The sequence below is a fragment of the Pleurodeles waltl genome, chromosome 6, assembly GCF_031143425.1.
Source record: "Pleurodeles waltl isolate 20211129_DDA chromosome 6, aPleWal1.hap1.20221129, whole genome shotgun sequence".
Lineage (NCBI taxonomy): Eukaryota > Metazoa > Chordata > Amphibia > Caudata > Salamandridae > Pleurodeles > Pleurodeles waltl.
In genome coordinates this window covers 818,853,452-818,879,404 of record NC_090445.1, presented here as the reverse complement: position 1 = coordinate 818,879,404, position 25,953 = coordinate 818,853,452, and the positions used below count along the sequence as shown (strand labels likewise).

At 43.5% G+C, this 25,953-nt stretch overlaps 1 protein-coding gene across 5 annotated transcripts in view; it reads left to right on the top strand.

Annotated features, from left to right (window-relative positions):
* Window positions 1–30: 30 nt before the first annotated feature.
* The window catches only part of SFR1 (SWI5 dependent homologous recombination repair protein 1), a 77,116-nt gene continuing 51,193 nt past the window's right edge, over window positions 31–25,953 (top strand). The window contains exons 1-2 of one of the 5 annotated variants that reach the window (XM_069239446.1): window positions 31–440; window positions 18,829–18,906. The gene's annotated coding sequence lies outside the window, so the exon portion shown is untranslated. The other 4 variants (XM_069239445.1, XM_069239448.1, XM_069239444.1 and 1 more) reach the window with 4 other exon arrangements.

Below are 25,953 nucleotides of genomic sequence, written 5' to 3'. Positions count from 1 at the left end.
CAAGTGGGTGCTTTTCCGGGTTCAAATGGATGCATTTTCCGGGGCGGGTCTTAAATGTTGGAACCAATTACACGATTTCCTCGATCAACTTAAAGTAGCTTTCGATTTGTCTTTTCCCACCTTCACTTTTAAAACTATTTCGAAAGTAAATCAAAACAATCGGGGTTTATACCAACCCTCCGACCGGAGGTAAGGAAACCGTACACATCGGATTCAGGGTCGTTCTCATGTTTGCGAGTGCTAATAAAGATTTCAAGTGCTACTGCTACACAACTTCGGACTGTGTGCAGGCCATGTTAACAGTGCAAACAGCAGTAGCAGCCACCGTTTTCGTAAGAGAAGGTTGAATTTAATCGTGAGACGTGTTCTGCCAAGGATTGTTTCCGGTTGTTGGATGTGGTTACACAGAATGAATATCATCAGAAGCAAAGACCACGTGGGTGTGTAGAAATCATTTTAAACTCTTCACTGTATCATAGTAAAATGCAACACTGTAGATCACATGCACAGCACCAAAAGCACACTTCATCGCCTTCCAAAATATTTTGGTTTGTACGTTTTGAAATTCAGGCTGTGCGAAGGGTCATGGACGAAGACTAGTCTAGTACTGAAAAACATAGCTGCTAAGTTTCGTATTACTGGTGAGTGACATTACTATGGCTTAAGTGTGCTTATGTGTAACATTCCATGCCTTATGCGTGACACTGAGTGAAACTCAATTGCAATTAAAACCGTGCTGAAAAATTCCTGTAAAGATAAATATTAGAAATCACCCCACGTACGAAGTACTAAAGTGAGTGCCACTTTTTTTCCAAATGTACTTGCACTGAGGTAGTGCTCCTCACTGGTGGCATTGTGCCATTGAATTTAACGTTACCTGCGTCTACCCACCATCACCTCATACAATAGTGTACACTGTCCGAGGTTTAACCATGTCATGCTGTTAATCATTTTCTGACCTCTTATGGCTGCGGACAGTGGTAACAGCCAAATGCTGAGTTTCAGGGTCTTTCTTAGCACGCTGACACATAGCTTTTATCACAGGTGGCTCAAAAAGAAAACTGCTTCAAAAAACTTTGCACCTCTCCAAACTGCGTGATAAAGTGTTCCAGTGTGAGAAAGACTAATGATTTGCGTTAGTCTGACCCTCGATGCATGACACTCGGCAGGGCTGGAAAAGGGCAATTAGTTATGTATTGTAATTTGATTTATATACTGCATACTTCCCGTGATGAGGCGTTGGAGTGCTTTATGATGGACAGTACACTACTCAATTGCCCTAAATTATTGGTTAATCTAGTGATTGTTATTGTTGGTTACTGAGGTGACCTTGTGCTCTTAGGAAATTGTTCAGGCTTGTCTACAGTTTCGTTTGATAGATTAGGTTATTGCGATTTAGGTTAGATTACATATATAGAGTTTATGTAAGCTAAATTTAGACTAGTAGGAGAGATGATTTTGTGATGAACATTGAGTTAAACTTGGAAGCGTAAAAAGACTAGGACAGATGAAATATTGTTGCACTGCAGAGAATGGTTACCCAGAAGGTGAGTGTATGATTTGTGAGGAGAGGTTGCTGAACTACAGTAGAGTAAAGGGGACATGCATTGCAGCAGGGAAGCTACTGTATTAAGGCATGCAGAGGATGGACTGTAAGAAGAGGATTATTCAATAGAAAGGGAGAAGTGTATTATAATAACTATGAAATCAAGATCAGTTTTCATGCAGGGCTTTAGGAGTATAGTGGGAGTAGGTTTTAGAAATATGCAATCAGAGGATTGTCGTAGTTTGGACTCTTGCTCTGGGCAAGACTGTTGGTTAAAGGATGACAGTACTTTTGTTTGTAGGTGACTATGCCTATCCTACAACAAATCGCAACTATTGTCCCAACCTTACCGAGTCCGAAGACAGTCTGGAAGATGGACACAAAACCAGACCCAACAGCCTTAAAGAAACAAACAATCCCAGTGGTGCTCGAAGCATTGAATATTCTGGATACCAGTTCTCCAAAGTGCTTGGGGAAGTTGGTATTTAATAGGGATTGTATCTCGGCTGATGGTCTCGCAATCTGGAGAGTATACGTCTCCTTTGCGGATGTCAAGGCAACCTGTTTTTGAAACAATAGCGCCTTTAGCCTGCTCAGCTTGTCATAGTTCACATTAATAGTATCTATGTGGGGCCACATGTCAGATACTTTTATCTCTCGTGTGGGGGGGAAGCAAAACACGTCCACAACACGTAACAACCTTCGAGACCGAGATTGTGTAGGCAATTCCTGGTCGCATGCCGCAACAGCTTTGATCGTACAGTACCACATAACTTCCATTGGAAAGTACATGAAATACCGGGCGAATCAAAGGGACGGGAGTACCCTTCAGCAAACAGGCCAAATTCGCGACCCTTGCATTGCAAAGACCGTGAAGAGATACCTGCTTGCATATCATGGAATGACTAACAGCAGTCTCACATTCGCTTCCGCTAAGAAAGACCTCTGTTACGCCGTTCAGACATTTATAGTCAAAGGGCAACTCCCACTCTTCCTTAATATAGCTATCTCCTATTTGCTCGTACCTTCCCACTGCAAGATGTTTCAGGCAGCTTGAGAAACGAAAGGTCGAAATTGGTAAATTAATTATGCCATGTAAGAGCTAGATAGTTGACCGACTCTCTGCTAACGTGAAGGGCAACTTATCTAACTTTTCTACATGAAGCATGGTGAAACCAGCCTCCCTTTTAGCCATTGTCTGTTGTTCTCTGGAGAAATTAAAGGCAGTGAAGAATTCACTCCAGTTAATATACTTCCATGGAATGCGGCCATTTTTCAGTGTCTGTAAAGTCCAACCCAGCTGCATGATGGAACGTAGCTGTGTTTGCCCATGATATAACCGGGACAAGTCTGTCTGAGTGATATCAATGATATGATAGTGAATAAATCCTGTTGGACAGTGTATTCATGCCGTTGTCTACAACAGCTAATGCATTTTCAAAATCTTCTTTATCCAATTGCCTTAAATGCGCAGCAGCCTCAATCTCTGAAAGTTTCCAAATTTCAATGTACATAGCATATAAAAACCTCTTTGAACGCTTTTTTCTAGGACCCAGCAGAGAATCTAGCAAATCTATATCTTCGGAAAGGGTGTTCAGGTGTTGCTTAACTGCGGCTAACGTGTTGGTCTGTACCCATTGCTGGCACAGCTTACCCACACTGTATGTTGTAACTATACCTGTATGTTGACCCGATACAAAGCGAGGGTCTGGCCTGTTAATCGAAAACCCCCTGAAGAGTTCAAAAAACGGGCTTGACACTCATTAGTGTCAGTGGGCCATATTAACCACCTGCCGGGACTGGAAAGTGAAGAATTATAGCTACCAGCCCTAACCGTTGCATCTAGCCAGTCCTCGGTGATGTTAAGGAAGTATTGCCAATCTTTAAACCTTGCCGGAGTGGGGGTACTGGGCGTGTTTAAGTCTTTAATTTTTGCTAACCCTAGACAGGATGTCTGCTAAATTGTGTCATTTGAGAAAATCATTTGCACAGGAATCAGGCCTGCCCGAAATTAAGCCTCCCTACCCTGTATCTGCCAATCTTGTGTTCCCCAAATACTTATCAAGTCAATAGTGCTCTTCCAATATTCATAACCTTCAACTTTGAGCCGGGAAACAAAGGGATCTGAATAAATCATTTTTGTATCGGTTAGCAAAATTTTCCTAACTTGTGTCGGAGGTATTTTAAAATAATATGACTCTGCTTTTTTTTGTGTCATGCCCAGAAAAGTATGTAAATTTATCACTATAGTACTTGGGGCTCCCCACCGGTGGTGTAGAACAGTGTTCCCACTGTGTGTAGTTTAATACTGGCCTGTATCTAGTGGCACGGTGTAGTTAGTAATGTCCCCAATTGTTATAGCAGAACATTTCCCCATAATTCATTGTATGTTCATATACATCATCACTTTCAAAAGCGGAATAGTCCTTCATTTCAGTTAGCATTGAATCAACTGTTTCAACATCCCAATCATCAGAGACAACACCAGTTGGAATTACATATGTCATAGAAATTTTGAACAAGTATGGTATTTGAATAATTTCTGTAGGCCCGTATATATCAAATGGAACTTTGTCCCACACAATCCCATCAGAAATCGGTATTGCTGTAACATTTACAGGGGACAAGTCTCTGGGGACCTTATGTGAGGAGTGATATGGAGTTAAAACTTCATCAATAGGCTCCACAGCAGAGCGATCAGGAATATAGTGACCATTTATAAGCAAAAAGAAAACAGTCACAAACCCAATCCATAAAAATAATTCAAAAAATGTCAAACAGAACCATAAATAGTTCCATGGGTATTTCAAATAGTTCTTTTTAAGTCATTGATACAGCTGACTTCTTTTTGAAACATTGTCAGTCACAGTAGTGGATGAGTCTGAAGAAAAATCGTCAATGAAATAGCTAGAGGCAGTCTCTGCAAACACAGGAGCCGGTGCACCATCTGTACTTTGGTCCACTTCAGGTGGAGGCTCTTGGTAGACAGTGTCATTAGTCTGTGATGTGTTTGTGTAAAAAACAGCCAGATTTTGAACCGGGGTGGTCACTGAAGTAGTGACAGGAACTAGCAAGAGTTCATTTTCCGCCCTCCCCATGATAGAAGAGGTGTCTGGAACAGCATTAGACATTATTGCATAGTCTGTAGTGGTTTTGTTCATCCTACTATGTAGATGTATGTCCTGTTGGGTAGTGAGAGGGGATCGGGAACCACCCAAGGGACCTCTTGGTCTACTGTGAAGGATCGGCCGCATGGTGTAATTTGATGTCATCAATGGAGATGAATCTGTTCGTTCTAGAGCCAGACAGCGGTGGTAAGATGACAGTCCTGGTGCCTTGAATTCCCAAGACCGGTACAGGTGCTCTGTATGATGGGCCGAACTCCTTCTTCACTGCGATCTTCTCACAAACCAGATCCCCAACTTTAGGAATCCAGCCAGTTGAAGTTTTCGCTAAATCCCTTATTCCTAAGGTGGCAGCACTTGCAGATGATTTATCACCACGAAATTGCTGAAGCTCCTGTAAAACGGTGAGACGTTCATTTATGTCAAATGGTGTTTCTGCTGCCACCATACCAGGGGCATCAAGATCTGGGACATACATATGTATCCCAAAGAGAACCTCATATGAAGTGCGTCCCCCCCCCCCCCACCAAGGACCGTCTTTGCAGATTATTCAGTGCTCTCTGGACCCCATATAGGTGATGTAACCAACTGCGGCCTGAACCTAATACTCGAGCTGTTAAGGACTGCTTTAGATCACGATTCTGCCTCTCCACGACTGAATTTCCCTCGGTATGGTATGGTGAGGAGTAAAGGAGTTCAACACCCATCGTCCCCATGGTGTCCCTGAATGCCTTAGAGGCAAATGCAGGGCCCTGGTCCAAATGGAATGCTGCAACCGCACATGTACCGATAAAGATGAGCAAGCCTTTTATAACAGTCCAGGCGTCAGCCGACCGCTGTGGCCATACTCACAGGAATCTAGACAAGAATCTACAGCGACTAGAATGTATTTGTATGCACCATCAGGCTGTAACGGACCACAATGGTCCAGGTACACACACTGTAGTGGCCTGTTGGACACTAAGAGGGATGTTTGCGGTGGGCGTTTGATATTAGAGCCCTTTATCTGCTGGCAAATGTCACAGCAAAAGACATACTGTTTTGTTTGTCTGCATAGACCAGGCCACAAGAAGCGTTTCTGTAAGAGTGTTATCGTAGCCGATATACCAGCATGTGCAGAAGCGACACCCTCATGCGCTGCTTTAATTAGATCTAATCTCTGGTCTTCATTGGGGATAACTCGATCTCCAAACCCAGGAATTGTTGTGTAAGCAACATTCTGCGCACTGATATGGTAAGTATAGTTTGTAGGGTATCCTTTCGGAAGGGGCTTGCCTGCAGCCAAATCTTTAACAGCAGTCAATATTTCATTATCCAATCTCGTCTGAGAACGAGTCACTGCAGCCACAGAAGCCGTAGCTACTGATGCTTTGGCCGCTTCATCAGCCAACGTATTACCGGTAACGTGTACTCCTACACGTTGGTGTCCCAATGTATGTACTACATGGACACACAGCAGCTTATCCTTAAGATCAGCCACCTTCCCCCACAATATTTTGTGTTTAATGGTGTTCCCTTTAGAATCTCTAAACCCGTTCTGTTTCCAATGATTGAGATAGTCATTGTAGGACTGAATGCAGTAATATGAGTCACAGACTATTAAAGTCCGGCATCCTGGCTCTGTATGTTTGAGTGCTAGAATAAGAGCTTTAAGTTCAGCCAACTGGGCTGTGCAGTCCCCTAAGGTCTGCGTGTCGGTATTGTGAGGGTGGAAGACTCAATCTTCCATCACTCCGCTCACAGCTGCGCAAGCTGCTGAGTATTGATGTTTAGTACCTACATCCGGTTGTGCTGAACCATCAGTATTTATGACAGTATGAAATCTGTCTAGTGGCAAGATATTTAGAGGAGCGGGGTACTCTTGTTCGTACTGGAGAAACTCTTGTGTCTGAAGTTCTGGATCGAATATATAATCGAACACAGTGGCAGTCAGAGACGTTGCCCATTGAATCCAACGTGGATGTAATGCTTTAGTGTTGGGAACGCTTGCTTTGGTGACAGCCTCTAAAGCCGGCACATGGGAGACAACAATAATACGTTTCCCCTGGGCAAGTGGCCTCTCTTTTATGACGGCCATCTGAACTGCCGTCAGAATCTTTTCTGTAGGTGCAAAACGCTGTTCTGCATTGGAGTATAAATGTGATTTATATGCAATGGGTACCGTGCCACCCTCATTGAATGTGACCTAACTAAATCCAATGGCACCAGCAATTATTCTGATGACCAAATTTGTTTTATTGTCACGTGTGTGCAAGTGTTGAGCTTCTAGCATGTCCTGTAGCATTTCCTTAAGGATGCGTGTGTGTTCAATTGTCCAGTGTCTGCTAGAAAAATTGGGCTGAACCAAGTCATAAAGTGGCTTGATACGTTGTGCATAATCTGGAATGTATGTTCTGCCAAAGTTAAAGAAACCTAGTAGTGACTGTAGTTTCTTAAGTGTATTAGGAGGGTGCAGTTGAGCACATTTTTCCAGAAAGTGCGGGCCCAGACTCTTTCCCTCGTTTGATAGCCCATATCCCAGGAATAATACACTGAGAAAGGCGATCTTGCTTATCTTAAAATTGAATTTGTAACCGAGGTCTGCAAATCTCAGAATGATCCGATCGACCCTTGTAAGATGAATGTCGAGGACGTCGTCCATGAGATATATGTTATCTACGTAGGATAACGCCTCAGAATCAATATCATGTAATATTGATGCTACATGGGCTGAAAATAGCCCGGGCTATTTTTATAGCCTTGAGGTAAACTACAAAAGCGTTTCTGAGAGCCAAATGAGAATGCTCTCCGGTCCCGACTTTCATGTGCTAAATTCTGGTAGAAGAAGCCATTAGATATGTCTAATGTTGTTTTATATTTTTTGCGCACTATATTGTTTATTAGTGCTGTGCTATGTGAATTTTGTATAGCATATGTGCGTGTATGACTATTTAAATGTCTATAATCAATGACTATTCTGTATGAATGGTCTGGCTTTGCAATAGGAAATAACGGATTATTCATTGCAGATGTACAGGGCTCAATCACTCCCTGGTACTCAAGCTGGGCGAGGATCTCCCTCACCGGAGATTTGCTTCATGTTTAACAGGATATTGTGGCTGTGCTTGAGGTGTAGACCTAACGGGAATAACATGACAAGGAGACTCCTTGTCCCAACCTACATGATTGCGATATAGCGCAGGTGCCTGCGCTAGAGCCCATTCAGCAGCATAGGCTTCTTTTTCTGCTTCCGGAACAAGATCGGAGAAAGAAGGCAAAATGACATCTTCCCCATGCGGGTGCTTGCCGACGTGTTCAGGTGGCCAATCTCTTTCGGCCAATAGGATATCACTAGTAAGTTCATCCTAGAATATCACACTAATGGTGCGCTCCACGTCTCCCTCTATCTGAATTTTCAAATCATAAACCCTATCGGGGGGGAGAACGCAACCGTCCGCTGTTTCAACTGCGATGAAATCGCTAGTTGCTGTCGCATCCAGATGATCTTTCAGATTCTGGCGACATATTGTGACCTCTTCTGATGCGCTAACAGAGTCACTGCCCACGTCTTGTTCCTCAACAGTGTTCTCAAGTATACTGGCATTTTTAGCTGTCAGTGCTGCCACCTTCTTCTTTTTAAACTGTGGCTTTTGCTGAGAAGTCTTTTCTTCTTTTTTAATGGTAGACTGTTGTGAGTCTTTCTTTTCTTTCACGTATTCAGGACGTAGATCTTGACGGCCCCCTCTCTTGCTACGTCTATCCAGTGCGTCCGAAAGGAACGAGAGGGTCATGAATCAGTATATCTGTCTGGAGTTTTAATGTTCTCCCTATTTCTGAGATTATATCTCCTTTCGGAGTTCTCCGGGTGTGGAGAATCAGCTCTCTTATTCCTTCTTTCTTTGAAATCTTTTTGTTTGTCTCAGCGCTTCTTAGAGCCCTCTTGTGCCTGCTTTGTACCCTCCTTATGGGTGGTACCTTGTAACTCCAATTTCTTTGGTTTGGCTCCCAGACTATCCCGTCCTATACTAGTATAGGTGTCGGACATTATTTTCGGTAGCTGTCTCTCTTGTTCCTGGTGTGGAGTTTCCCGGAGACGCCGGCGTATTGCCAGGTCTACCGCTTCCCCTTTAATATTACTATTGAGTATTATCGAGGAAACTGCGTCAAAGTTACGCATTAATTTCATCCCCAAATCCAGGGCTGGTGCAGCCCCATGCTAATTTTGTATTTGTTTTAACACTTCCGTTAAATTGGCTATTGTCGGGGTACCATGTGGTAGTATATATGGCAGCGAAGACTTTACCCCATGTGGCACAGTCATCCACCGAGGGAACCATTCCAAAAGGCAAGCACATAGTGAACAGTCTTTTTTTCCTGTGGTCCCGTATGGGGAAACACAGCTTCCAGCTGATTTGTTTTCTGGGCAATCCAGAACAGTATTGTAGGAAGCTGGCTCTGTATGCACTATTTCAAAGTAAGAAATAGCATGCACAGAGTCCAAGGGTTCCCCTTAGAAGTAAGATAGTGGCAAAAAGAGATAATTCCAATGCTCTATTTTGTGGTAGTGTGGTCGAGCAGTAGGCTTATCAGAGGGTAGTGTTAAGCATTTGTTGTACACACACAGGCAATATACGAGGCACACACACTCAAAGACAATTCCAGGCCAATAGGTTTTTATATAGAAAAATATATTTTCTTAGTTTATTTTAAGAACCACAGGTTCAAGATTTACAATCAACACTTTAAATGAAAGGCACTTCACTTAGGTATCATAGGAACTTTGAATCAGCAATATAGCATGTACAGTTTTGGCAAAAATGGCAATAAGCTATTTTAAAACTAGACACAGTGCAAATTTCAACAGTTCCTGGGGGAGGTAAGTATTTGTTAGTTTTGCAGGTAAGTAAACCACCTACAGGGTTCAAAGTTGGGTCCAAGGTAGCCCACCGTTGGGAGTTCAGGGCAACCCCAAAGTTACCACACCAGCAGCTCAGGACCGGTCAGGTGCAGAGTTCAAAGTGGTGCCCAAAACGAATAGGCTTCAATGGAGAAGGGGGTGCCCCGGTTCCAGTCTGCCAGCAGGTAGGTACCCGCGACTTCGGAGGGCAGACCAGGGGGGTTTTGTAGGGCACCGGGGGGGACACAAGTCAGCACAAAAAGTACACCCTCAGCGGCACGGGGCGGCCGAGTGCAGAGTGCAAACAGGCATCGGGTTTGCAATAGGTTTCAATGGGAGACCCAGGGGTCTCTTCAGCGAAGCAGACAGGCAAGGGGGGGGGGGGCTCCTCGGGGGTAGCGACCACCTGGGCAAGGGAGAGGGCCACCTGGGGGTCGCTTCTGCACTGGAGGTCAGATCCTTCAGGTCCTGGGGCTGCGGGTGCAGTGTCTTTACCAGGCGTCGGGTTCTTTGAAGCAGGCAGTCGCGGTCAGGGGGAGCCTCTGGATTCCCTCTGCAGGCGTCGTGGGGGGCTCCAGGGGGGTCAACTCTGGCTACTCACAGGGTCGATGTCGCCGGGGAGTCCTCCCTGTAGTGTTGTTTCTCCGCAGGTCGAGCCGCGGGCGTCGGGTGCAGAGTGGAAAGTCTCACGCTTCCGGCGGGAAACGTGCTGTCCTCTAAAAGTTGTTTCTTTGTTGCAAAGTTGTTTCTTCTTTGGAGCAGAGCCGCTGTCCTCAGGAGTTCTTGGTCCTTTTAGATGCAGGGTAGTCCTCTGAGGCTTCAGAGGTCGCTGGACCCTGGGGGACGCGTCGCTGTTGCAGTTTTTCTTGAAGTGGGGAGACAGGCCGGTAGGGCTGGGGCCAAAGCAGTTGGTATCTCCGTCTTCTCTGCAGGGCTTTCAGGTCAGCAGTCCTTCTTCATCTTCAGGTTGCAGGAATCTATCTTGCTAGGTTCTGGGAGCCCCTAAATACTCAATTTAAGGGTGTGTTTAGGTCTGGGGTGTTAGTAGCCAATGGCTACTAGCCCTGAGGGTGGCTACACCCTCTTTGTGCCTCCTCCCTGAGGGGAGGGGGGCACATTCTTAATCCTATTGGGGGAATCCTCTATCTGCAAGATGGAGGATTTCTAAAAGTCAGAGTCACCTCAGCTCAGGACACCTTAGGGGTTGTCCTGACTGGCCAGTGACTCCTCCTTGTTTTTCTCATTATCTCCTCCGGCCTTGCCGCCAAAAGTGTGGAGTGCCCTGTGGCGCCATAACAAGGGGGGTGAGCCTTTGAGGCTCACCGCCAGGTGTTACAGTTCCTGCAGGGGGAGGTGAGAAGCACCTCCACCCAGTACAGGCTTTGTTACTAGCCACAGAGTGACAAAGGCACTCTCCCCATGTGGCCAGCAACATGTCTGGTGTGTGGCAGGCTGGCAAAACTAGTCAGCCCACACTGGAAGTCGGGTATGTTTTCAGGGGGCATCTCTAAGATGCTCTCTGGGGTGTATTTCACAATACAATGTAGACTGGCATCAGTGTGCATTTACTGTGCTGAGAAGTTTGATACCAAACTTCCCAGTTTTCAGTGTAGCCATTATGGTGCTGTGGATTTCGTGTATGACAGACTCCTAGACCATATACTCTTATGGCTACCCTGCACTTACAATGTCTAAGGTTTTGCTTAGACACTGTAGGGGCATAGTGCTCATGCACCTATGCCCTCACCTATGGTATAGTGCACGCTGCCTTAGGGCTGTAAGGCCTGCTAGAGGGGTGACTTATCTATGCCATATGCAGTGTGAGGTTGGCATGACACCCTGAGGGGAGTGCCATGTGGACTTGGTCATTTTCTCCCCACCAGCACACACAAACTGGCAAGCAGTGTGTCTGTGCTGAGTGAGGGGTCCCCAGGGTGGCATAAGACATGCTGCAGCCCTTAGAGACCTTCCCTGGCATCAGGGCCCTTGGTACCAGGGGTACCAGTTACAAGGGACTTACCTGGATGCCAGGGTGTGCCAATTGTGGAAACAAAGGTACAGGTGTAGGGAAAGAACACTGGTGCTGGGGCCTGGTTAGCAGGCCTCAGCACACTTTCAAATCATAACTTGGCATCAGCAAAGGCAAAAAGTCAGGGGGTAACCATGCCAAGGAGGCATTTCCTTACAGGTATTTTTTCCTGTTCCGCAGGCACTTTACCCATAATAGTATGCACTGTTTGTGGATTAATCCCAGTAGCCAATTGATAACCACCAGGTGCTGGCGGTGCTGGGCGCTCTGGTGTTGTGTTCAATTTTCGCATTACGAACTGAACTAATCGTCTATATAATGTCACCAATTCATTATACAGTATAAATCTCGCAGATCTTCCATTTGCATATTTTGGATGCCTGGGTGAGGTGTGTATGTGGCAAACATAGGCCACGTTGGTCCATCATTACTTAAGGGACCTAACCTCACTCTTTGTAGTACATGTGGTAGGGCGCCTTCAAACCAGTTCGGATGCTCTTGGTATGTGAGCGATATTTCATGATACTGGTATGCTTGGTACCATAAAGGTACGTTTTCAATTTCATATGTGTGGAATATATGTGTTCTTTGGTCTACCTCAGGAAAGGTGACCCAACAGTAAAATGTTTCTGTTTGGTATGCTTCATTAGCATCTATTATAAGACTAACATCCCTGCCCTCATCTGTAAGGCCATGCGTTAATAAATGTTGTGTTAGTGCATGTCAAGCATTTTCAGGAATGTCTATGGCAGCAGCCATTTTGTTTAGAGAAACGGAACACCAAAAATGGGGAGTATAAGTCCTTTTATGAGTTCGAGCTCGAACAACCTACAGCTTAATCAGGTGTTACCTTTTCAGCTGAGGAGGATTTTCCCAAAGACCACAGATGTCTCCGTATAATGGTACTTAGGGTACCTGTTGTCTGTGATACAGTGATAGTCGGGGTATCTGTAAATTAGTGCCTAAATACCATAGTTGGTGGCGCCATGTCATAGTTTGGACTCTTGCTCTGGGCAAGACTGCTGGTTAAAGGATATCAAGCCTAAAAGGGGAGTATCCTATAACCCCGCCTGCTTAGGATACTAACCAAAGCAAACTCACAACAATTAGCAGGCAAGGGATAAATTCAATAATTATTTCAAACAACCAATATTAACTCTTGGTTTCAAGGGGTAAATTATTTGCCCTTATTTATTCCATTTATTCACAAAATACAGCATCAGACTCATTAGAGAGCAACCTATCTCTTATTCTATCATCATGGCGAAGATATATACAAATCTAAATACATTTGTATTTACAACAAACATATCTTACAAACAGTACACAAATGAACATGTGCCCATCTACAAAGCTTTAACAGATAGTCACTGTAACACAATTCACAATGTGATCTAACATTATATGGTAACCAAGGGTCTTGCACCCAGCTGTACAATACCTAAATGTTTTTTGGCAAGGTATTATGTGTTGCTAAACCACTTATGTTTATTAATTAATTATCACTCCACGCCCTTGATTCCACTAGCAAGATGTCGACGCGTTTCGGCCTTAACACTCAGGGCCTCGTCAGGACTGTCAGGGGGCACTGGCATCGCTATTTATCCAAGCTACTTGGTCTAAGTATAACCATGCATATCCTGGGGCGTTAACTTTTATATTGCTCCTCCACTCTGTATGCGTTCGCGGGCCTCGCGTAGCCCGGAGGCTGCAACACGCTGCCTTCTATTTTCAATGAGTCTGATGCTGTATTTTGTGAATAAATGGAATAAATAAGGGCAAATAATTTACCCCTTGAAACCAAGAGTTAATATTGGTTCTTTGAAATAATTATTGAATTTATCCCTTGCCTGCTAATTGTTGTGAGTTTGCTGGTTAAAGGATGACAGTACTTTTGTTTGTAGGCGACTATGCCTATCCTAAAACAAATCGCAACTGTTGTCCCAACCTTACCGGCTCACTAGCAGCACCTCACCAGAAACACAATAGTAAAAGGTGATTTGTGGCAGCCTTTACGCATGGACTCGAGAATAAGACATCTCAGGGAGTGTCGTGGTTAAACGGAGATTACCCCTTTCTCACAGATATATCATGTCTCATACAAACACAGGCAATGACAAAGATGCAGTAAAGTTTCAATAATTTTTATTTAACATAACTGCAATTTGCGATAAGTTGCATGGGCTGCAATGATTAGGATAATGAATAATGCAAGAAACAGAATTGTGAAGACGAGAGTCATTATTACAAAGACCCCCACCATCATGCAATGCATAGAAAAGACATACAAGATGTAATATGCTACAACACCCTAATGTGAGAGGCCTAATCTCCTACCTAAAGGAGAGCTGGGTTTGCTAAACCTAATCTGCCAATGCCATGTCCATGAGAGGAGCCCCCAACCCTCGTTACCTTGGAATGAGGTCTCTGTCTCAGACTCCGCAGGGACACGAAGACTGGGTCAGCGTCAAGATGACTGCAGCATCGGTATCAGCGATGGTGGCGATGCCCTCTGGTCGGAATCCCTCTGATTATCTGTCTAAAGTGTGATGTATTTATACAGATCTACAAGGACCCCTGATGTAGGTGTGTTCCCAAACAATAGATAACAGACATGCTTGGGACGGCAATTAATATAAACAATCCCTCGAAAGTATAGAGAGAGAAAATCCCTAACTGTGAACACCTACTGTTTTTTTGTCTTTGCTGCTTGATCTTGACACCTTAGCGCGGTGACACTGATAATGTAAATCATAACAAGTGGCCTAACTATAAACAAGGCAGCCATCTTAGAAGAATTAAATAATTAAATGGGCTAAGACAGAGCAAGCTAAGTAGGTTAAAAGTCACTAGGTGACGGGGCCACGAGTCTGCAAGCCAGAGGCTAAGCTAACTCCTGTTATCCCATTAAAACGAACTAGGATTCACTACAGGATGTGAAAGAAGGGCTGTTTTTGTTACCTGTGGAAAGATGATATGTTGTTGCTTCTTTGACTGTTTTGTTTGGCTGTTGATGCTGTGGACAGTCTGTCTGTTTTGGTTATATTTTAGGCACACCCACATATAAGGTATAAGGTTATCCAAAGAAATATATAACAGCAAAAGTGAAGTTATGCTTAGGCACAGTACGATCAAGCAATAGCAAACGTTTCAGAGGTCCTCTCATTACACAAAGTATGATCAAATAATTCATAAGATTTATAGAAATTCCTTCAAAGTGTTTTTTCCTTCACAGCATAACCTATCCACTTGTAAAGTGTATGAAACCAAAGCTGACAGATGTTTCACAGGATTTAACCCCACTTTTTCAAGCCTCGATCACTTGTTCCGTTTTTTAATGTTGTAAGCTACAATGTATTTTTTATTGAGTCGATTTAGGGTTTCTCCAATAACATCATTTAGTGCTTCAAATTTCTATTTGTTTCAGATATGTAAATATTTGGTAACAAGCTAATCCAAGTTATGTAACCAGATTCAATCCGATTTGGCGTGGATCAGTTCACACGTTTCACAGGATTCCACTCCGTTTTCTCAAGGCTGCAAGTGACATTACATACATTTATCAATAAAAAATAAATAATTAACACACAAACCACCAAAAACTTACAAGAAACATCTGTTTTGATGACTTAAAAGAGACTGCTTAAGCTGTCTTGCTGAGGTTTTGTGTGCATAATGTTTCCCTTATTAATTGCATACCACAGGAAAAGTAATGCTGGTTCAGCGCCGATCTGCAAAACACAACTGCTCCTTTGTGAAGTGTCCATATCACTTTACTGACTTTTTTATGTAGAATATTTTATTATTTTTGCTTATTAAAATATAAACATCTGATCTTGTACACATAGAAGGAGTGGTTGGGGGTTTAGAAGTATATTCACCAGTTTCACAGTGTTAGCAAAAAGTCACTCTTTGGACTACACACCACTTACAGATCACCACACCCATGCCTTATAGCACCACATTCTGTTTGAGACCACCTCCTCGAGAACTACTTGAGGCAATATATCTTCCCACCCACTTGTCTCAAGGATGATTCCAACCTTAACATGACAAGGACATTCACAGTATAGTTATGTAGCAGAGGTTGATCCAGCCTTGTCTAAAATAAGTGGTGCGTAAGATACCTGTTGTTTTCTGCTCTCTAATGAAAAAGCTTCTGAAGTGTGCAAGGACGTCTGCAGCCCCAGGTTCAGTCTTTAGGAATAAGACTGTTTCTTGTTCCTGTTTACTTACCCCTCTTTGTAACAGCGCTTGATAGTATTTCACCATCCCTGTCTGATGGCTTGGTTCTGGCATCCAAGAAGTGTTCCCAGGCTAAACCATTTAACTACCAGATGATCAGCCTTCTAGATAACAAAGCGAGGATCAATGGTAACTGTGTATTTAGCTAACATTAGGACTGGACTGAAGCACATAAAATTGTGCCGTTTTGCCTGATGGGGTTTATATCCTCAATGAAAAACACTAGTAATTCTTTGGTCTTATTAATCCTGTCTAAGAAGAAAATGTAGGTGCAGAGGACTGCTTATTGTTAGGTTTGTAGATTTCACTTCATCATTTGTCAGTGTCAACCACAATCTTTTATTAATGTAGGAGATTTTTGAGGGCTATTGTAAGGTTCTTCACTGACAATTTAGTGTGTTTTAAGACTGGCCCAGGATACCATACTGAACACGAATTTCAACTAAAAGGTCTACAAACAGTTAGCATCTTCACACCATTTAATTTTTTGTCTTTACACAACAGAAATGGAACAGTTATTAAGCAAAGTAGTTTAGGCTAAGCGTTGCGGGTGTTCCTCTGTAAACTCTGCTATTTGCAAACGATACAGCCTAGTTAGATAGTACTCCACTGTCAAGACTTTGGGTGAACTCCTGCATTTTTCTGGTGGAAATAATTTAGAGTTAAATGTCTCCAAAATGAAAGTATTGTTTTTTGATTTACAAGCAATGCCATGTTCAATGGGTGCTAGGTCACTTGGTGATCACTGTCTCTTCATATGTCTGAATATAAATTTTTGCGGTGATCACTGTCTCTTCTATGTCTGAGTATACATTTTGGCAGTCTTGAATCACAAATCCAACAATAACGTTAACATACACTACTGTTAAATTGCATAACACCAATCAGCATCGTGTTAATCACTGCCATCCATATTGAACGTGTATTTATCAGGTTAACTTGTCTGCTTTTCTAGGGATGCAACATTGTCATTTTGTGTGGAGATTATTTTACATTTCTAAAAGAAAAAATGCACAGGTGCTGATGTGCCTATAATATGTTTTATTTTTGTCTGTGTTGATGCTCATAGGTTTGTAACCTCACACTTGTATTCAGACTAAGGACTGTTCTAAGTGATTCTATAAATTCACTTGTTTTGTGTGTGATTGAGTCAGCTGGTATCTTTCAAAGAAACAGCATTTAGGTTATGCCTTAGGCAGGATCGGCTTGCAGGGGCACTGTTGGGGTGGGGCGGTGTGGGGTGGGCGTGGGGAGTTGCAGGGGGCTTGGGGGTGCATGGGTGTGTGAATTAATAATAAAAGAAAAATCGCCGTGCCATTCCTCTCCTGTACTGCAGGCACAGGCTCCCAGCCTGCCCTGCAGCCAATCATGACGCTCCTCAAAGCAGACTGGGAGACTGTGCCTGCTCTCTCCAGCCCGGCAACTCCATAGCGGAGGAGCCGCACCTGGCCTTAGTCAGTCTCACACCTAAGGATTAGTTTAAACCAGGCTCAGGCTTGAACAATTGTGTTTTATAGCTTTGCTAAACACAACACATTCTATTTTTGTATTGGTTATTAACTCATTTTCTCTACTTCAAAATTAGGATATTCTTCGCCTGCTTATGTACATCTTACCCATCCGACTTGTCCTGTCTCAACCTTGATTTAGAACCAGAGAAGCTCTTTTTTGTGCTTTAGGCCTTTGTTTCTGGCATTGTGGGCTTTAAGGTGTATCTGCAATAATTCTCATTTTTGTTTCTTATGCAGTCACTTATGCAGGTTATAAGGAAGACATTGTCCTCATTTTCTGTATTTGAACGCAGCTAAATGACTTGCGGAACCAATTACTAAGGCCCATTTTTTTATTCAATCAATCAGTTTTTGTAAAGCGCTGCTACTCACCCGTGAGGGTCTCAAGGCGCTGGATTGATGCCACTGAGATCTGCAGAGTCTTTCTTTGAGTGTTGATTCGGCTGCCTGGGATAACATGCAACCTAATTGTTGCATTGCCAAATCTTTACTTGCTGCACTCAGTTGTCTCATAGGTGTTCCAAACTGCTAGTCTTGCACAGGCTAGGTCTTTTCTTTTTAGTTGTAACAAGCTCACCCAGGTGTGACTAATGATCTTCAGCTTTTTTCTTGAAGTACTCGCTGGTTTTGGTTTGCTCTTTGTTTTGTGGTTTCAGCTTATATACATTTTAAATTGATGTGACAATAGTATTAAGAGTGCCCTATTATGGGACCACTTGGTGAGTTGTTGATTATGACCAAAACTAGTCTATAGCAGATTTACGCTTATCTAACTACATGTTTTGACTTTCGATTAATATGTATGTAACATGGTTTTGCTGACTTGATCTCTGTATCATATTTTTTTTGCTTTTATTACTCAAACACATAAATGCAACTTGACTTTACTTTTTATGTGGCAACACATTTAATTAACCCGTTTTCTATGTAATGGAATGTGAGGATCTGGGTGTACTACATAATAGGGCTAGGTAGCCTTATCATGGAGTGCACATGCAGAGACCCCTTTGGGCAAGTAGTCAGTTGCAGCCCTGTTTTGCAATGCAGCTTTTCTAGTGCCTCGTAGATCTAGTAATAACTCGGCCAAGGCGATGGATGTATTGTTAATAATCTTGACCATCAAACATGATAACTCGAGTACTTTAAACAGCTAATCCTGGAACTCCTACTATAAAAATAGTTAAGCTCCTATCCTCTGATCTAGATAATAATTGAATTTCAGAGTCACAGTCTTCACTTAGTTGAATTGTTTCTCTTAAATGTTGATTATGTGATACAGGATGAAACAGAAATATCATAAGTCCTAACCACGTAAAAGCACACGGTCCTCCAGTTAAATTGGCAGTAATGTAAGTATAGGTGGTGTTTCCACAAGAGAACAACCACCCCACCGGTAGTTTAACATGCTTGATGTGACTAGCAGCAGTCACAATGTTTTGGCAAGACATGCTATTGTTCATGTTTTTACACATTTTATCATTTCTATGCCGTTACAGTACTCGTTGTTCCCACAGGATCTCTTGAGAAGACCCCGTTGTTGCTTCAAGACACATTGGAGCACTTTTTTCGATTTTGTAAGTGTTGCAAGTTAAGTTGTAGCAGACATCACAGTAGTAATGTTGTAGGTAATCACGTGTGTTATGTTATCCCATTTTTCATCCGTTACCTCTTGGCAAAACCTAAAATACTCGTAGGGGGTAAAGTGAGTCAGTACATCACTTTCTTCTATGGCTTTATCTTTGTTGGTGGCATTAAAGATGTACATCAAAATGCTGGCAGGAGTTGGTATGGCAATTGACCACGTCAAAATAACGTCAACAGTACTTTTCATATTCGTCATGCAGAAATCTGCTCTGTTGAGCAGAGTGCGTTCCAAATGGATCCAAATGTCATTTTGATGCAGTAAAGGTGCCGATCCGCACAATCGGTCAACCACTTAGGAGCTGGGGGCTTTCAATCCCTGCCAACCCCACACGGACACGCCCAAACACCGACCAGGTAGCGCAAGCAACACAAAGACACCTTGCAGTGTGGTCTGTAAAAGAGACAAGTATGAAGATTCCCGTAAATAACATTTATCTGCTGGTACGGGTTCCCACTTTTCCAGTCCTGGTTTCATGACTAATAATGTGTTGTCCCTGCCTTTTGTTATAACTTCTGCTGGTTCACAAAGACAGAGAAGCTAAATTGCTCCTGGCTCTCAGGGGCCAGTGGTACAGAAAAGAAAGAATTGGCAATATCAGTTGTTGCATACCAGGTCCCTTTATGTTTTTGTAGCCTTTCAGTCAAAACAATGGTGTTGGGGAATGCAGCAGTCAGAAGGGGCGTATATTTGTCCAATGCGCTGTAATCAATCGTCATTCTGTAGCATCCATCCGCTCGGCGCACAGGCCATAATGGATTGTTCTACTCAGTTGTGATTGGAGCCACTATACCTGCCTCTGTTAATTCTTGTATAGTCCGATTTATCTCCTCATGCCCTCCAGGAATTCTGTATTGTTTCAAACGACTCGCCCTGGTTGCTGGGAGCACCTTCTTTGGGGGTATCTTTAGACGACCCACCGTCACGGCTGCCACTGAAGTGTATCACTTTGATCCAAATTGATAACAACCATCATCCAAGTATAGAGTCATTCCCTTCACAATGTCAACTCCCAGTATATACTCCAAGAGGGGCACAATCAAAACAGTATATTCTCTTTTAGATGTTCTCCCTATTTTCATTTGAACATTAGTCTGCACTGTGGGGATTTGCTTTCCACCCAACCCTGTGATTGTGTAGTGCTGACCTGTGAACTTTTTCGGATTCCCATATATTAAAGAGGACTTTGCTCCGGTGTCCACCAAGGCCCAAACCTTTTGAACATTTCTATGTTTCCAATGGATTTCTGAATCAACATGGGGTCTGTTATCTTTACGAGCCCATCCCTGTACCGGAGCTTGGGCTGTGTCCTAATCTGATTTAAACCTGTCAAATGTTGTCCCAGTCAGGTCTGGATATGTGCTCTCATGTTTTCAGCAGTTAACCAATTGCTTTCCAAATCTTCCTCCTCCTTCCCTCGTGAAGAAACATTTTTCTCCCTCTCTTGTCCTTCCTCCTGCATCTGTGACTTGCCCTGATTCACTTGTTTGTTATCCTGCTTATTCACTTTTCTGATTCCCTCCTTTCTGTCCAGCCCTCGCTTACGGTATATCTCCCACAGACTCTTAGTAGCTATCCCATCTATCTGCTCTTTGTTGACACCATCGTTCAGCAGTGATATAAACATGTCTGTCCTAGATACTCTGTAATTGTCTGCGCGGCCCTCAGACTTTGAGGCTCTCTCAGGTTTCATCCAGACTCCAAGATCCCCTAATTCACGAACTGCATCCAGCACATCTTTTAAAGGATTACCTGTCTGATTTAGCCCCTAAACTGCTCCTGTACAGTGGGATCAGTGCTAAGTATGTAAAACTTAGGAGCATCTCCTGCATCTAGCATTACTCCAGAGGCTATTGTGTCAAATAATTGTACCATCCATGTAAGTAATGTTTCCCCAGGTCTCTGCCTGAATCTGTTTATTATGTCATTAACTTAGTGTTGTGTATAATCCTGTAAGGAATCCACAGCCGCACCCCCGGAAGGGAATTGGGGTCCGTGCTGTAACTTTCATCTGTGTATGGGCTGCGTCTGAATTATTTTCTGTTCATCTGCCTCTCCCTAAATAACATTACTTTTACAAAGCTCCTCACTGGAATCCAACAAATCTGTGGAGTCCCAAATATTGGCATTCCAACTATCAGGATTCCAGTCTAGCCCTACTTTAGCAATGGCTAAATGAACCTTCATTTGATTCACTCTTCCATGTCGCTTCCTGTATTTATATTGTGCAACGCGAACGGCTGCTTTCTCACCGACAGACTGATAAGTATCAACTTTATCCTGCAGTAACGTATTCTGAGAGGACAGCATGGTTACATTATTTTTGGCTTCAACTAGTTGCCTCTCCAGTTGCTGATTTTTTTGTTCTAACTGAGCACATTTCTCATGCATTTTTCTGTAAGCAGATAACAGGATCCAGCCCCGTCTGCCTAAAATAGATAAATCATGTCCCCTCTCTACTGGCACTTTTTGCAATCAAAGTAATACTTTTTTGGTTCAGCATCAACAAGACATTCACTCCAATTCTCATATATTCCTGCTCCACATGCCCATTCGTTCACAAGAACATCATAGGGTGATTTCTCCCACCCTGGTATTTCATTTGTCACCTGGGAAACTGCCTTTGACTTTTTGCGAAACATTTTCACTTTTACATATTTCACTTTGTATCCTGCCGACTACGCCAAATTGTTTTGCTTTGCTTCAGACTCAAAGGAAACTGATGCCAAAGAATGCAGCACTCCTAGTTTGAGTAATGAACTTATTAAGGCACTTCCCCGATATCCAACAAAAGCCCACGAAAATATGAACATGAGCATTTAACTTGAATGCAGTGAAACACGTGTCAATGCTAATATACTCACAGCAGTTAAACAATGACAGGCATAAAAAGTGCAATACATCAACAATGAATATATGCACTGAAACTATATATGTGTGTGTGTGTGTGTGTGTGCGCGCACAGCCAAGCTAGATAATTAAAAATAAAAATTATCACCATGGGCACTGAATCCAACATCATCCTTGCCAACGTCAAGCTGATGAACCCGACAACTGAGACAGGAGAACCTCCCCAGAAGGGATTTGATTTGTGCAGTGCGCCACCTTCAAAATGAGTTCCATCTGCCTCAGTGGCAAGCTTCCTCACCTTATATACCTTTAAACAAACCGCAGAGGAAGGTTCGGGCAACATTCCCCTCCCTTCAAGTAAGTTATGAAATTCAACTGCTGGCTGTACTTGGTCTGCGTCGAAAACATGCAAAGGTACTCACCCTGCCCTGATGTGCATTCTCGAGACAGAGGAGCAGTAATTTTCCATATTGAAAACATTCCCAAGCTGAGACTGTCTTATCACATCTACTGTCCACATCCCCAAGTTATGTTTCTGCATAGTGCTACCTGGTGGTGGTGGAAAGAAGCATAAACATGTTCTATGTGACAACAAGCTTGGTGTAGAAAAACCCTGCGTCACCGATGTGAACGGTAGGCACCTGAAGCTAAGCTAAGCACAAAATGGAGTCAGTGGTTAAGATGGTGTTGGTGGGTAAATGTAGATAGCATTACAGTACTCCCCACTAATCTTCCAAGTTGAGGCTGAGACTGCAGCCACTATGCAGGCAGTGAAGTCCCTGGCATGTCCTCACTTGTGTGGCTGATGGACAGCAAACGTTTGCAAAGTAATGGCTGTTTATGAGGGGATATTCAAGTGTATTCCTTATAGTGGCCCTCTGGTACTTTATAGGTCTTAGCTGCAGAACTCAGACCTCTTGTTTCCAGTATACATAAAGTGGGCTCTCTTTGGGTAAACTGCTAGTTCGTGATTGTATTGGATGGTTTTGTTGTCTGTCTCACTTTCCCACCTTTTATTCAATGGGTTTCCTCTCACCTACCCACTCTTTCTGCTTTCCTCCCCCTTCATGCGGTTGTCCCTACCATGAGCTGTTTGGTCAAACTGCACTTTGACAGGATAAGTTGTATCCTTTCACTGCTAACTTGGGGGACTATCATTTCAGTGACAGGATTTTTTGGCATTTAAAGATTACATTGGTGAAGGGACATAAGAAGGAGCAAGGCTCCAGCTTAGCAATCACAATATCTAATGAGCTACCAAGGGAGCAATTTGTAAATGTCGGTGTAATCAGGTCTTTTGCCGGTAGGGGAGACTTAGATGCTCACTTGCACAGCCCTCCCTCACTCTTTGCAGTTGGGAGGTTTGCGTCAACAGGTCCAGGCCATCCACTAATATTGGAATGGTTATTCCCGGGCTTCTCTGTCGTGCAGAAAGTCTGTGCTAGGCATCAGTATGGTCTGTATTTTTTTCTGCAGTTTCGACAGTAGAAAGGTAGTAAGTTTCCAAGTCTTTTATTGAGAATACACAGCACATTGTACTTCTGAGAGAGCCGCAACCAAATTAAATCGGAACAATGTAGACCAGGATGTTTGCAATTCAATGTTTTACAAAGGTAAGGATGAAGGAGAAAAAGGAGGGGTGAATGGGAGCAGTGGACAAATGACAAAACATCTTCCCTCTAAAAATACAAGAAACAGTAGAAGGCAGAGAGAGGAAAAAGGAGAAGGAACAGAAGAAAAGGAGATTAAGAGGCTGGAATAGCCGTACTAGTCATTAATTATTCTCTGTGAAGGTGTTTTTACTGTAGGCTAACATTTTACACGACCAGTAAAGGATACATAACTATGGGAGTTATCTTGTTAAAATGCAGAGTTGGTTATTCCACATCGGAGCCACCAATCTCTCTGCTGGCACAGTCTTGATCGACAGTCATTGCATCTTTACGTGGTGGAATGACTACAGGACTGCCCTAAATGTCATAATCAGGCTCCCCTCTGGAATTCATGATGATTTCATATGCCATTCTGCCAAAACCACATTTGGCACCCCTTCTGTTACTCTAACATCTACCATCCTGGGTGATAAGACTACCCTTGTTAATCTTGACAACCTTCATGGGCTTGTAAAACTTAGAACAACCTTTTCTCAATACAACAGTTAATTTGTATTCTGACATGATCTCTCACCTTAATGTTGAGAGATTTGGTCTTATGTGCAGCACCATAATGCAGTTTGGAATTGTTCTGCTGAGACATCACTCTGCTCCTGACCTTACCAAGGTCATCTATGCTTTCACTACCTCTTCCTTAGGCACATGTACTTCTAACTAATCAAGGGCACACACTGGAAACAAGAAGTTTTCCCTTCAGCAGCTGGAAGGGGCTCACCTCAGTCAGTGACTTAAACCCCATAACCTTTCCCTGATGCTTAAAGTTACAGGCTTAGAGCCTGATATGGCAAAGTGGACAGTATCCTTAAGATAAGATAAGGTTAAAACATTTTGCTTGACAGTTACAATGGTTATCATAAGAGCAGTAGCCACATATGTAATGGCTTTTAAACAGTCATGGCCCGTCCTAACCTCCTGACCTTTTTCCCAACAAAAAGAGTGTGTGTCAGGTTGAGGAGAGATCAGCCTGACAGATACTTTATTTTCAGGTGAGGCAACCAGGAGCTAGATGTGCGCTAGTGCGCATGCTCCGGGCTGCCTGAGCCGAACCTTACTGGGTTGAAGATGTCACAGTACCTGTGGTGGTTACCTCTCAAGCCTGGCTGAGCACCTCAAGGCCCTCCCCTTTGTGTTGAGGGGGAGCGTTACTGATTCCCTTGGACCTGAGCGCTTCAGTTTTAAGCCCTAAAGTGGGCAGGGCCAAGCGTTAATCTCTGACTCATCGTCAGAGTTTGGTGGAGTCAGAAGTTTCAATTACCCCATCCCACTCTGTTTGAGGATTGAAGGACTGCTGCTTATGAGGTAAGACAGCAGTACCAACCCACCTGGAACCTCCGAGGCAGAACTGCTCGGGTAAGTGCAATTTTCATTTAATGTTTGTTGCGTGCAAATGTATGAATATTTTGGAATGAGTGTTATGAATAGATGTGCATGTATGTGTGTAAACGAAGAGGTGTGAGTGAGTGTGCATGTGTGTCCCGTCTGCGCTTCCCGCTAAAATTATCAGCCGCCACTACATTTAAAACCAGGAACTCAGACATGTTACGCAACATGAATTGCACCCAATTATCGGCAATGACTGTCTCTGGAAATCCTTCCCTGCTAAAAATTTCTATGAGAAAATATAATACTTCAGAAGTAGCACTTCTTTCAACAAACTTGTCTTTTGGCCACTTTGACTAATATTGCCTCACATTGAGAGTCCACGGCACAGGCTGCATAGAGGCAGCAATGTTCCTAAAATTTGCATCTCACTTACCACACATATCACTATTTCTAACAAAACAATCACCCTCAGAACCAATATTAGGTCTCCCAAAGTGGTTTCGCAACAAGTTTTGCACCGTAGACATGCATATGAGATCTTGGTAGCATGCCTATAGAATGGTATTATTCACACTTTCTGGAGAAACACATTTGTCCTTTTCCTTATAGAAAACAAGGTTTTCAGCCACACTAAGCTCCAAAGATATGTGGAAAAACAAATATAGGACCCACAAGATTCCTTTACACTAAACATCCGTCACGAACATAGGGCCTCATTACGAGTGTGGCGGCCTCAAGACCGCCACACTTGCAGTGGCAGTCTAACCACTGTGTACCTGGTGATAAAGACCGCCGCATTACAAGTTCGGCGGTTTGGCCGTAACCAAACCGCCACAATGCCACCAGTCCTGCCAGCGCAGTCGGACCGGCACGGCTGGCGGTGAGCTGCTCCGGGACAGCGGCAGGCCTAAGACCACCTGCCATATTAGGAGGCAGCAAGCCGCAAGGCTTTTCGCGGCAGTTGCCCTGCCATGTAAACCCTGGCAGTAATGCACCCGGCGACAGGAATTCTCATACCTGTCGTCAGCACACGCATGCCCACACGTCCACACACTTGCGGACACCCCCCCCCCCACACACTTGCAGACACACAACCTCTCCCAACCAAACACAGACACCCACCCCACCCAACC